Raw genomic sequence first — 12,460 nt, forward strand, 5'->3', positions numbered from 1 at the left:
TCAGCTTCCTGAGAAGGCAGTAGCCTCTACATACTGTAACAAAATCAAGAGTTCTATCAACACAGAAGAAGCAAAGGAATGATGGGAGGGCAGCGCCTAACCATGACCTCTTCTTCCAACCTTTCAGTTATTTCTCTAGTCACTCGCATGTAGAAAAGAGAATATTCTGCTTTCTCAGGAAAGCAGTTGTCTTCCTGTCATTGACCTTCTATATTTAATTACTGCTGATTTCATTATCTTCCCTGAGGTATCCATATGAGGTCATATGATTTGGAATATTTATTTCATGAATAATACACAACTAGAGATACAAAGAGGGACAAGGATGTCTTGCATAGTGGCCCAATTTTCAGTCTCACTCAGCTTCCATCCTACACCCTTGAACTCCTCGTTGCTTAATTAAAACTGCTGGAAGACAGCATCACTGCAAGTCAGTTTAGCTTCCTGGATCGACAATGATGCTGATTCCACATTCATAATTAATTCTCCCCAGTGTTAAGAATGGAGTCTTGGCTGATTAAGGATTCTTCGTAGATTATTGCAGATGTCTGAATTGCTAAAACAATGGGCAGCCATGCAGTGTCTTTTTGATCTACATAAACTCGGGATGCATTTTTTTCTTTCCCCTCCAGAAATCTCACTTGACATTTAGCAAGGGACATTTGTTAGAATGTCAGTTTGATAAAACTGTTTGTAGGAGTCACCAAGCATTTGCTACTGAGCTATAACAATTGTTAAGACCCATAATTACTCTGGGCAGGTTTAAGGAAAAAATGTTATTAGAAGATTTGGGCAAAATACCTCTAAGCAAGTAACCATGTTTCTTCTGTCTTCCTGTTGTATTGCTCTTTCACTGACATATTCCTACTGGATCTGAACTCTGGCATGGTAGCGAAGTTACCAACAGTTGTTTGGCAAAGTGGAATGCTGCAGTTTGAATTAGAGGGACATCTGGTATCACCTGCATAAATGTCTCCAAATATAGAATCACGTAAACCCTGGGCATGGGATTTTGTAACCAGAAATCCTTCCATTATGTAGTAATAAAATCAATAGTAGGAAATACATGTATTATTACATAATACTAACCACTTTCTGTTCTAAATATTTATAAAAAGGAGTTCATTTTATAACCACAGTCCTATAGAACAGGGACTATGTTTATCTCCATTTTACAGATGAGGAACCTGAGGCACAGAGAAGAAATAAATTTGCTTAAAGTCATAGTAAGATTTTAACTCTAAAATATTGAATCTAGAAACTCACTCACAGCTATTACATTGTCATCTTTTTATATAGCCTATGCGTTCCTATACTTCAGAGTGTGACTGTGAGCAGATCTACACTTCAGGTTTCTCAGCTACTGAACAGTTAGAATAGAGAGTCTATATTTCCTGAGAAGTTACTATGTGCTAGGCTCTATATTAATGTCTTATTTAATCCTCAATGACCCGTGGGGCAGGTAGAAGAATTAACACTTTAGAGAGTCTCAATCTTAGAAACTTAAATGGAAAAATGTGAAGTGCTTAGCATGTAACTAGTGAGGCTAGGAATTAAACCTGGGACTCCATATTTTGGATTTTTTTTTTTGAGACAGACACACACACGCACACAAACACACACACACGTGTATGGACAAAGAGAGCTCCCTTCCGTTGGTTCACTCCAAAGGTGTCTGTAACTGTCAGGGTTTGATCAAGTCAATGTCAGAATCCAGGAACTCAATCTAGGACTTCCACATCGGTGACAGAGACCTAAATACTTTAATTTTTATTTTTAATTTTTTTGACAGGCAGAGTTAGACAGTGAGAGAGAGACAGAGAGAAAGGTCTTCCTTCCGTTGGCTCACCCCCGAAGTGGCCGCTGTGGCCAGCGCTCTGCGCCAATCCGAAGCCAGGAGCCAGGCGCTTCCTCCTGGCTCCCCATGCAGGTGCAGGGCCCAAGCACCTGGGCCATCCCCCACTGCCTTCCTGGGCCACAGCAGAGAGCCGGACTGGAAGAGGAGCAACCGAGACAGAATCTGGCGCCCCAACCAGGACTAGAACCCAGGGCGCTTGCGCTGCAGGCAAAGGATTAGCTTAGTGAGCTGCGGTGCTGGCCAAGAGACCTAAATACTTAAACCATCAACTGCTGCCTCCCCCCTCCCCAAAGGTGTGCATTAGCAGGAACCTGAAGTCAGGAAGGGAGGTAGGACTCAAACCCAAGCACTGATGTATGGGATGTGAGTGTCCCAGGTAGCATCTTAACTGCTAGGTCAAACGCTCATCCCTGGAGCCTGGATTTTGATGCTGTCTGTCTCACTGAATAATTGTAAGGATAGCATAATATAGGTGTGACTGTTTAATGAGACAAAAGCACCCACAAAATTCAAAGATATTCATGCTTTTGCTTAGGGAAGATGGATATGTTATTAGCAGTACATAACTTTGTTCTTTTTTCATACACTTGTTTATTTAAAGCCACTTTAGAATCGTTTTGCACGTGCAGTCCTTTATTGGGCATTGTTTGTAGAGGATAAAAAACGACCTCGTCTTTCCTCTCTAAAAGATTTACATTTGAGATGGAAACAACAGTCATGGAATCACACAACTCACAGTATAGAGTAGGTGCTGACTACAACAACATTTATTATTCCCTCAGAGGTCTTCCTGTGAACTGTTTTGGATCTAGTTTTTTCTCTGTTTGTGGCCTGGTGAGGAGGGGAAGGCTGGGTTAACCCTAGATCTCTCTGGGCATATAATGTACACATTCAAAAGAGGGTTCCTGTGGAGCACCTGCAGGATTTTAAGAAAAAGTTTCTTCATTATTATTTCAAGGTTTTGTTATCCCAAAATGCCACCTCAAAAATGTTTAAAGCCTGCTCTTCAGAAATTCAGTACTGCTCTGTGCACAAAGCAGGATGTGCTCTGAGAGGAAAAAGCAATGCTCCTGTGGCATGGAAGGCAGACAGTATTGGGGACCTCCTACATCCTTTGTTTGAAGCTGAGATCTTGTCAGGTACAAAGGTGCTGCTGTAGTTCAGATTTTTCTTCTTGAGTGAAGGAGAGACTCATTTGCGTCACCCTGAGGCAGAGGGTTTTCTTATAAGGGTGCAAAAGCACTAGGACAGTGATAAGAGTGTAACAGCAATATAGGTTATGAAACTTGGGCTTCAAGAAGCAACCACTTGAATGCTTTACCTCTTGTTTTATGTCTTTGAGTCTCAATTTTCGTGTATGTTCAATGAGACTAAACAGCAAGTAGCTCATGGCAATTTTTGTGATGATTCCAGAAGTTAGTATATATAAAATGCCAGAAGAGTAATAAGGACAGAGTGAGTGTTCAGTACTAAGTAGCTTGTATTGGCATTAAGAATTTGAAGGTCGTGGCCGGCGCCGCGACTCAATAGTCTAATCCTCCGCCTGTGGAACTGGCAGCCTGGGTTTTAGTCCTGGTTGGGGCACCAGATTCTGTCCAGGTCGCTCCTCTTCCAGGCCAGCTCTCTGCTGTGGCCCGCGAGTGCAGTGGAGGATGGCCCAAGTGCTTGGGCCCTGCACCCACATGGGAGACCAGGAGAAGCACCTAGTGCCTGGCTTCGGCGGCCATTTGGGGATGAACCAACGGAAAAGGAAGACCTTTCTCTGTCTCTCTCTCTCTCACTGTCCACTCTGCCTGTCAAAAAAAAACCAAAAAAACAACAACAAAAACAAACAAACAAAAAAAAACCACAAAAGAATTTGAAGGTCGTGGCACTAGTTATGAGCACTAGGTCTCTTTTACTGGATGATTTCATGAGACCTTTCTGGGTTTTCCCTGTATATATCTGCTTAATAATTTGGTTTGCTTTTCCATTAGGAGCCCTGTGGGTGAAAAGGGGCATTCAGAAATAATCCATCTGGAGTGAAAATCTTGGAACGGCAGAGTGGAATGTGGGGACTGTTTGTGTTCAGCAACATTGTGTGATAAGTTGTTGTTTCATCTTGCTTTGCTTATTTATTAATTGAAACTTCCAAACTCCACCTTATGACCAGTTGTGGTTCAACTTTGTCTTGTCTGATCCAACCATAATATGTTAGGTGTCAAAATCGCTTCTCGGCCTTTTCGCTAAGATCAAGTGTAGTATCTGTTCTTATCAGTCAAAACACTCATTAAATTTTTACTAAATACCTGTGAAATGAATGAATATTCATATAGATCAGGTACCCTCTACTTTGAGTTATGAAAGCAATGTTTAAAATTAATATACTACTTAACATCTAAATTGTTTCAATAATTTAATTCTGAACTCTGTGTTATGACCTTAACCTAGGGTGCATTGGTGCTATAATGACTGTATAATATGGAATTTATAGTCCCTATGTGGCATATGAGAAAACTAAACCATAGAAAGTAATGTGATTGAACTCAATAGAGATATTATACAGGAAAGCAGAATTTAAATACTTGTAGCTTTATTTTAGAGCTCATGGTTCTCACACTATTTGATGAGTTTATGGCATATATATATATATATATGATTTATTTCTTTATTTGAAAGGCAGAGTTACAGAGAGGCAGAGAGAGAGAGAGAGAGAGAGAGAGAGAGAGAGAGAGATCATCCATCCACTGGTTCACTCCCCAGATGGCTGCAATGGCTGGAGCTGCTCCAATCTGAAGCCAGGAGCCAGGAGCTTCCTCCAGGACTCCCACATGGGTACAGGGGCCCAAGCACTTGGGCCGTCTTCTGCTGCTTTCTCAGGCACATAAACAGGGAACTAGATCAAAAGTAGAGAAGCCAGGACTTGGACTGGTGCCAATATGGGATGCTGGTGCTGCAGGCCTAGGCTTTAACCTTCTGTGCCACAGCATCAGCCCCTGTGATATATTTTATATTGTTAATTTTTTTGCTCAATTGTGTTGGTTTCTAGATATTGATTCTATCATGCACCATGTTATCTACCTTCTCATCTATCTTTCTGTACTTTGTTATGCACTGTGCTATCTACTTTCCCATTTTTTGTCATGGACAAATTTATAGCCTATGCCTATGTTTAATATTACAAAATCAAGTATAAAACCTGGTGGCTTGTGTGTGTGTGTGTACACATGTGCTCTCAGATTTTATTGCTCAATGGTACACATGAGAGAGTGTCATGTCTCTCCCCGTTTCTGAAGTAAATACTTGTGTCTCAGGGTGCACAGATCAGATTTCATATATACCTTGCAAACCTGAGAATTCTTGAAAGATATGTTTTTCTTTAAGGTGGATGCATTAGATTTTCAGCCTAGGTTATGGCAGAATTGAAACTGGGACTAGATAGAAAGGAACAATTGAACTGGCAATGTAAATTTTGCATTGAGTATACGAGCTGTGGTCCAGCAAATCTATATGGTACTTCTTAAAGAATATGAGTATTAGATGTTATAGTCACATTTTAAAAGGAGAGATAAGGACTGGAGCACATTAATATGTAAAGTATATAGGGATTGAACATTTGGGACATTTAAAAATATTTATTTGAAAGGCAGATATAAGGTACATAGATACATACATACATAGATAGATACATAGATATCAATATTCCATCTAGTGGTCTATTCCTAAAATTCCTTCAACAGCCAAGACTGGACCATCTTGAAGCCAGGAGCTCATAACTCAATCCAAATGTCCCATATTCATAGCAGGAACCCAAATAATAGATCACCATCTGCTGTCTCTTAGGGTACACATTAGCAAGAAGTCACAATAAAAATGGAGCTGGGATTTGAACAGAAGCGGTCTGATATGGGATGTGGACATTTCAAGTGGGGTCTTAACTGCTAAACCAAATTCTTGTGGAGAACTTATTTAGTAGGCAAATAAAAAGTTTATATCCAATACTGAGTTGCCTATTGTGGTTGTATTTGTTGGCAAATCAAAATAATTGGAGATTAAAAAAGTTGAATATTGATAAAATCCAAATAATATGCTCCATTTGATAAATGCTGGGAATCTTATAGAGGGGTTTATTAATCTCAAATCCTAGTCATGGCAACCTGTACTAATTTGATGATTGCAGACTAAAAATGATTACCACTGAGAAGGTAAACATAGAGCATGGTCAATATATTGGATGATGGTCCCAGTGTATCCCTTAAAGTTTGCTTTATATAATCGGAAGCATGGGATACATTGTCATTCATGGCATTCAAGCACCTCTCTGCTTCTGGCTCCAGGCTTATAAAAGAAAGGAAGTTTTTTTTCTTTACAACAGCAGTTGACTTGTTTTATAGTCAGCTATCTTAATAGCATGCTATTGGTTGACTCCCAGGACCTAGGTGTGATTCCTAGGTCACTTTTTTTCTAGCTACTACTAAACTTTCCCTGATATCATGCAGCTGCAACTCACTGTTTTCCTTTTATATCCTATATATGGGCATTGAGAGTTGCTTGTCAATGAATATTCCCTGTGATTGTTAGCACTGCAAAAACAGTTGATAGTTTTGATAGCATTTCCTCACAGTTCCCAAGATAATTGTGCTATTTTAATCAGAGTGCAGAGAGTCCTAAAAATGAGTTGCTAGACTTTTACACAGTGAGGAACATCTATTTCTATTTTAAAACACTACTGGTATTCTCTAAGGAAATGCCAAAATGATTTCCATCTGGAATTAAGAATCCTCTATTTTCATTGGGAAATGTGTGTTCATGGGAAACTCTTTAGTTTGACTCATTATTCAGTTTCCACTCTACAAGGGATGGAAAACATTGAAAACTAAAATATATTAAATGATACCAGTTCTCTGCAGAGCATTTTCAAGTAATTTCAATGCATTGTTGCAAATAGTTTATTAAAATTTCATAATAGAAGTGTGAAATAGCCAGATAATATTAATATTCACACTATCTCATGCCCCTACTTGACCTCATATATATACCCCCATTATGTAACCACTATCCCTTGGAAGTGAACAAAAGGCATGGAGTGCCAAGGTTTGCCTCCCTGTTCACTCCCATGCCTCTTGGCGTGGGCAGCCTGCTCTCCTGCCCATGTGCTCTCTCTCCCTTGCAGCCTCTTGTCTACTCCCTGGAAAATAGAAAAGCCTGGTATGGAACTCTTGGTTTAAATTTATGAATGCCTTCTCTCTTTTATAATGCCCTTGTTTTCTTGTGTGTTTCTTCCACTCTCTAAATAAATGCTAAACCGTAAAACAAACAAACAAGCAAACCAGAAACCCAGTTAGACAAGTGGTGGTTGTGAATGCAACTGTGGGAAGTCACTATTTCAGAGCCAGGTGCCCTGATTTCAAATTCAGGCTCCTTCCCAGGGGCATGCTATTCCTCAAATACAAGAATCTTAAGAGATAAGGTACTAGAATAAGTGACATCAGTACCAGGAGCGTGTTTATCTTGCTTTGTTTGAAACAGGACTTCTTTGATTATGCTACAAAAACACAGAAGCAGGTAGGTGAAGGGGAGAAGCCTAGGAGTTAAAATCAGAGTCTTATGTTTCTTTTTTCTTTTTACCATCCACTCTATGAGACATTGTACACTTACTTTATCAGCCTAAGTCTCTTCATTGTACAATTAAACTCAGTAATTGTGTTTGTAATCAGAAATGAAGTGTGTTACTCAACAGACCATTCGTGTACAGTTATCTGCCTAGCTTCCAGGTAAAAAGGTAACCAACACTTGTAAGGGATAGTGGAATTATTTGTCCCAGTTTTTCCATTTAGTCCTTTTCTCTTCCAGAACTCTGGATTGAAGAATATGCATATTCACAAATCTGAGAAATTAAACACACTAATAAAATTTTAAAGGGCACTGAGAAATCATGAAACTGGAGAAAATAATGAGCTCACTCTATTCTTGCCCAAACCTGGATGTCATGGCCCTGGTGATCAGAATCAGCCACCTAGGAACAAGCAGAGAACCTGGATCAGAGAGATCAGAGACCTAGCAGAGATCTCTGATACGATTTACCACAACTGGTGTTGGACACATCACAGAAAAATAACACTTACCCCTACATTCCAGGGCACAGAGAAAGCTCACAAACACCATGCTTAGCTCTTATCCCTCCTCTGATACTATGAGGTTAACCTAGCAAAGTCTTCATTGAAACAAATCCTATACATGATGAGGCTTGGAAACATTCATAACATCACAGAATAGGAGAGCTTCCCGAGAACTTAGGGATCATCCATTTCAGTGGTTTTCCTACTCTATTAGACACGGAACTGTTTCCAAATGCTCATAAAAATCAGGCATCCACAATAAATTTAAATGTCACTGCTCTTCTGAACCAGAGGAGAGATTTAGAGCCTTTACCTATACCCATTGGGGACGCGGAGTACCCTCAGAATATGCTTTTGAAACCATGGATCTAATCCAAATAGCTCATTGCACATTCAAGAAACTGAACTATGAACATATTGTAGTATTTGCCCAAGTTACTTGGTGAATTAGTGGTTAATCTTGAACAGGGACTCAAATTTCCTTACTCCTAATGTAGTGCACTTTATTTTTTTATTTGAGAGGCAGAGAGAGAGAGAGAGAGAGAGAGAGAGAGAGAGATTCCACCTGCTAGTTCATTACCCAAATGGCCACAAAGGCTGGAGCTGAGCCAATCAGAAACCAGGAGCCAGGAGCTTCTTCTAGGTCTCCCACATGGGTGCAGGAGCCCAAGCACTTGGGCTGTCTTCCACTGCTTTCACAGGCCATAAATAGAGAGCTGGATAGGACTAGGGGCAGCTAGCACATGAACCAGAGCCCTTATGGGATGCTGGAACTGCAGCTGGAGGCTTAACCTACTAAGCCACAGCACCAGTCCCCTAATTTAGTGCACTTTCTAACATGACACACTTTGCTCAAGTCTCTCTGGGGCTCCTCTTTGGAAACGATGTTACCATAGTAGGAAGACAGACACAGACACAAACCTAAAACCTGCTGCCTGTTCATTCCTTGGAATATCCATTTTTGTTTCCTGCAGATGTCATGTATTCATAACTACGTGGCACTAACAGAAAGTATTTGTTCACATAGCTTTTGCGGTCTGATAGGAATCCAGCTATGTATTTGAAAGAACAAGAGCAAGAGAGTGATTTTTCCATCCACTGCTTAGGTCACTAAATGGCTGCAACAGACAGGACTGCACCAGACAAAAATCCAGAAGACAAGAGTTTCATCTCACTCTCCTAGATGGTTGACAGGGGCCCAAGAACTTAGACAATCATCCCCTGACTTCCCAGGTGCATCAGCAGCAAGCTGAATCAGAAGCAGAGCAAATGAAGCTGGCATTGTGGCATGCCACCTGTGATGCTGGCACCCCATATGGATGCCGGTTCAATTCCTCGCTGCTCCACTTCAGATCAGGCTCCCTGATAATGTTCCTGGGAAAGCAAAAGTACTTGGGCCCCTGCAACCACATGGGGGGCCTGAAGGAAGCTCCTGGTTCCGACTTTTGGCATGGCCCAACCCTGGCCATTGTGGCCATTTAGGGAGCAAAACTGTGGATGGAAGATCTCTTTCTGTTTCTTTTCCTCTCTCTGTAACTTTGGCTTTCAAATAAAGAAATGAATCTTTAAGAAAAAAAGAAGCAGAGCAGCCAGTATTCAAATTGGCACTCTGATTGAGATACCAGTGTCAGAAGCTGGGGCTTATTCCTCTGTAGGAATTTACTTCTGATTTAAATGCATTAAATACTTCTAGACCCAGATTCTTCTGAATTTGTGTCCCCCTTGTTATTTATATTCCTATTGAATCTTTTGTAGTAAAAACAAGACTAGAGAGTCACTTCCAGCAGATGCACTGTAAGGAGAAAGAAGATTGTGTCTAAATAGGCTACTTTTTCAAGTTTTAATTGGCCTAATTACTTCATGTTTGTAAAGTGCTTTGAAGAGGAAAGGTGCTATATTAGTGTTGCTTGTTATTATTTTAGTTCTCCCAGTGGCATTTACTGGTTTCTTAAATTGCTTCTCTTGAAGTGACCTAATAATCAAATTGCTGGGGAAGATTTCTTCTTCTTTGTATTTTCTTAGTCTTTTTTTTTTTTTAAACGCCATTATTCAAGCATAAGAAACATTGAGAGATACATTATGTATAGCATAATTTTCTCTTTGGCTAATTTGAATTTCCTAGCATTTCTGTAGAACTGACAATGAGCTGGTCTTTCATTCTTTCCCTCTCTCTATCAGATTTGATCTATTTGAGGACTGAAGCCTTGCTTTTCCTGAGGCCATCTGGGGCCAGTAGTAGGTTCTACTTGGAACCTTTCTAAAGACCGGCACTCCCACGGAACTTGGAGTCCTGCAGCCCCTTAGTGAAAGTCTAGAAAGAAACAGAGCCATTGTTCCCTCTCAGCCCATCTTTGCAGACACACCAGAATCTTCAGGACTAAAAAGACAAAATCCCAGGAGGATAATTCCTTTCTAGTGTTTCCAGAATTTTTTCTACACCTACAAAATTTCCTTCAAAAGAGTTGCTAGAATGCAGAAAAGTCTCTGAGGAATATCTTTAAAAAATTTTTTATTAAACTTTTATTTAATGAATATAAATTTCCAAAGTATAGCTTATGGGTTACAATGGCTTCCCCCCTCCCATAACTTCCCTCCCGCCTGCAACCCTCCCCTTTCCTGCTCCCTTTCCCCTTCCATTCATGTAAAGATTCATTTTCAATTCTCTTTGTATACAGAAGATCAGTTTAGTATATATTAGGTAAAGATTTCAACATTTTGCCCATATAGCAACATAAAGTGAAAAAACTACCATTGGATTACTAATTATAGCATTAAATAGCAATGTACAGCACATTAAAGACAGAGATCCTACATAATTTTTTTTTTCAAATTAATTAATTTTCTATGCCATTTCCATTTTAACACCAGGTTTTTTTTTTTCATTTCCAATTCTCTTTATATACAGAAGATCACTTCAGTATATAATTAGTAAAGACCTCATCAGTTTGTGCCCACACAGAAACGCAAAGTATAAAAATACTGTTTCAGTACTAGTTATAGCATCACTTCGCTTTAGACGACACATTAGGGACAGATCCCACATGGGGTGTAAGTACACAGTGACTCCTGTTGCTGATTTAACAATTTGACACTCCTGTTCATGGCATCAGTAATCTCCCTAGGCTCTAGTCATGAGTTGCCAGGGCTATGGAAGCCTTTAGAGTTCGCTGACTTTGATCTTATATTTCTGTTTATTTCTCAATCATGAATCTATAGTGTGTTTGGCCAGCAGAAGTCTATTACCTGCAGTAAATTCATAAACTCTTTAATAATCTTAGTGATAGGACACCCAATCAAGGCAAGATTTACAGTAAAAATGTGATCTTTATCTATTGACATAAATTCCCCAAGTATTTTACTTTCTAAACAAAGCTTGTAGTTCTGTTTTCTTGAGATATTATTTTACATATATTTTATCTTTTTGTGAAATAAATTATGGCAAATACAGGAAAATAAAAAAATAAGTAACTTGTTATGTAGCAAAACAGAAGATTTAATTTTCTTTTTTAAAAAGATTTATTTATTTATTTGAAAACCAGAATTACAGAGAGGGAAGGCGAGACAGATATCCCATCTGCTGGTTCACTAAGATGAACTGCAAATGGCTGCAACAACCAGGGCTGGGTCAGGCCAAATTCCAGAGTCAGGAGCTTCATCCAGGTCTCCCATGTGGGTGCAGAAGCCCAAGGACTTGAGCCATCGTCCTTTGCTTTCCCAGGTGCATTAGCAGGGAGCTGGAGGGGAAGTGAAACAGCTGGAACTCAACTAGAACAAATACGGGATGCTGGCATGGCTGATAGTGGCTTATCCTGCTGCACCACAGAACCGACCCCTAGAAATTTTTAATTTTCAAGAAAACATTCTTAATTTCCAAACTGGATGACAGGATGGCTTGTTGGTAGGTTACAGGGTGGAATGTTACCTTATTTTCACCCACATGGTGTACAAGTGAATTCAAAGTCACAATCGTAACACTCATGAATAGCTCCCAGCATGGAGAGTTTTCAACATTTCAAGCAAAGCACCTAGCATTTTCATACACTTCATGCTGCTTCACAACAAACTCGGGAGGTTTTCAGGCGAGAATGTCACAAGTCTGAGAAAATGGACATTTTTTAAAATGTATTTATTTGATAGGTAAAGTTACAGACAATGATAGAGAGAGACAGAGAGAAAGGTCTTCCATTTGATGGTACACCCCCAAAACGGCCGCAATGGCTGGAGCTATGCTGATCTGAAGCCAGGAGTCAGGTGCCTCTTCCTGGTCTCCCATTCGGGTGCAGGGGCCCAAACATCTGGGCCGTCCTCCACTGCTTTCCTGGGCCACTGCAGAGAGCTGGACTGGAAGAGGAGCAACCAGGACTAGAACCTGGTGCCCATATGGAATGCCAGCACCGCAGGTGGAGGATTAACATAGTGCGCCAGGGCACCGGTCCCGAAAATGGACATTTTCCTAAATTATACAGTAAGGAAATGAAAGACTTAGTGTTGGATCCCAGATAAA

At 40.1% G+C, this 12,460-nt stretch overlaps 1 pseudogene; it reads left to right on the forward strand.

Annotated features, from left to right (window-relative positions):
* The first annotated feature begins 4,063 nt into the window (after nucleotides 1-4,063).
* LOC133765011 (U2 spliceosomal RNA) lies at nucleotides 4,064-4,187 on the forward strand (annotated as a pseudogene).
* The last annotated feature ends 8,273 nt before the right edge of the window (nucleotides 4,188-12,460 follow it).

Source organism: Lepus europaeus, chromosome 7 (assembly GCF_033115175.1).
Source record: "Lepus europaeus isolate LE1 chromosome 7, mLepTim1.pri, whole genome shotgun sequence".
Classification (NCBI taxonomy): Eukaryota; Metazoa; Chordata; class Mammalia; order Lagomorpha; family Leporidae; genus Lepus; species Lepus europaeus.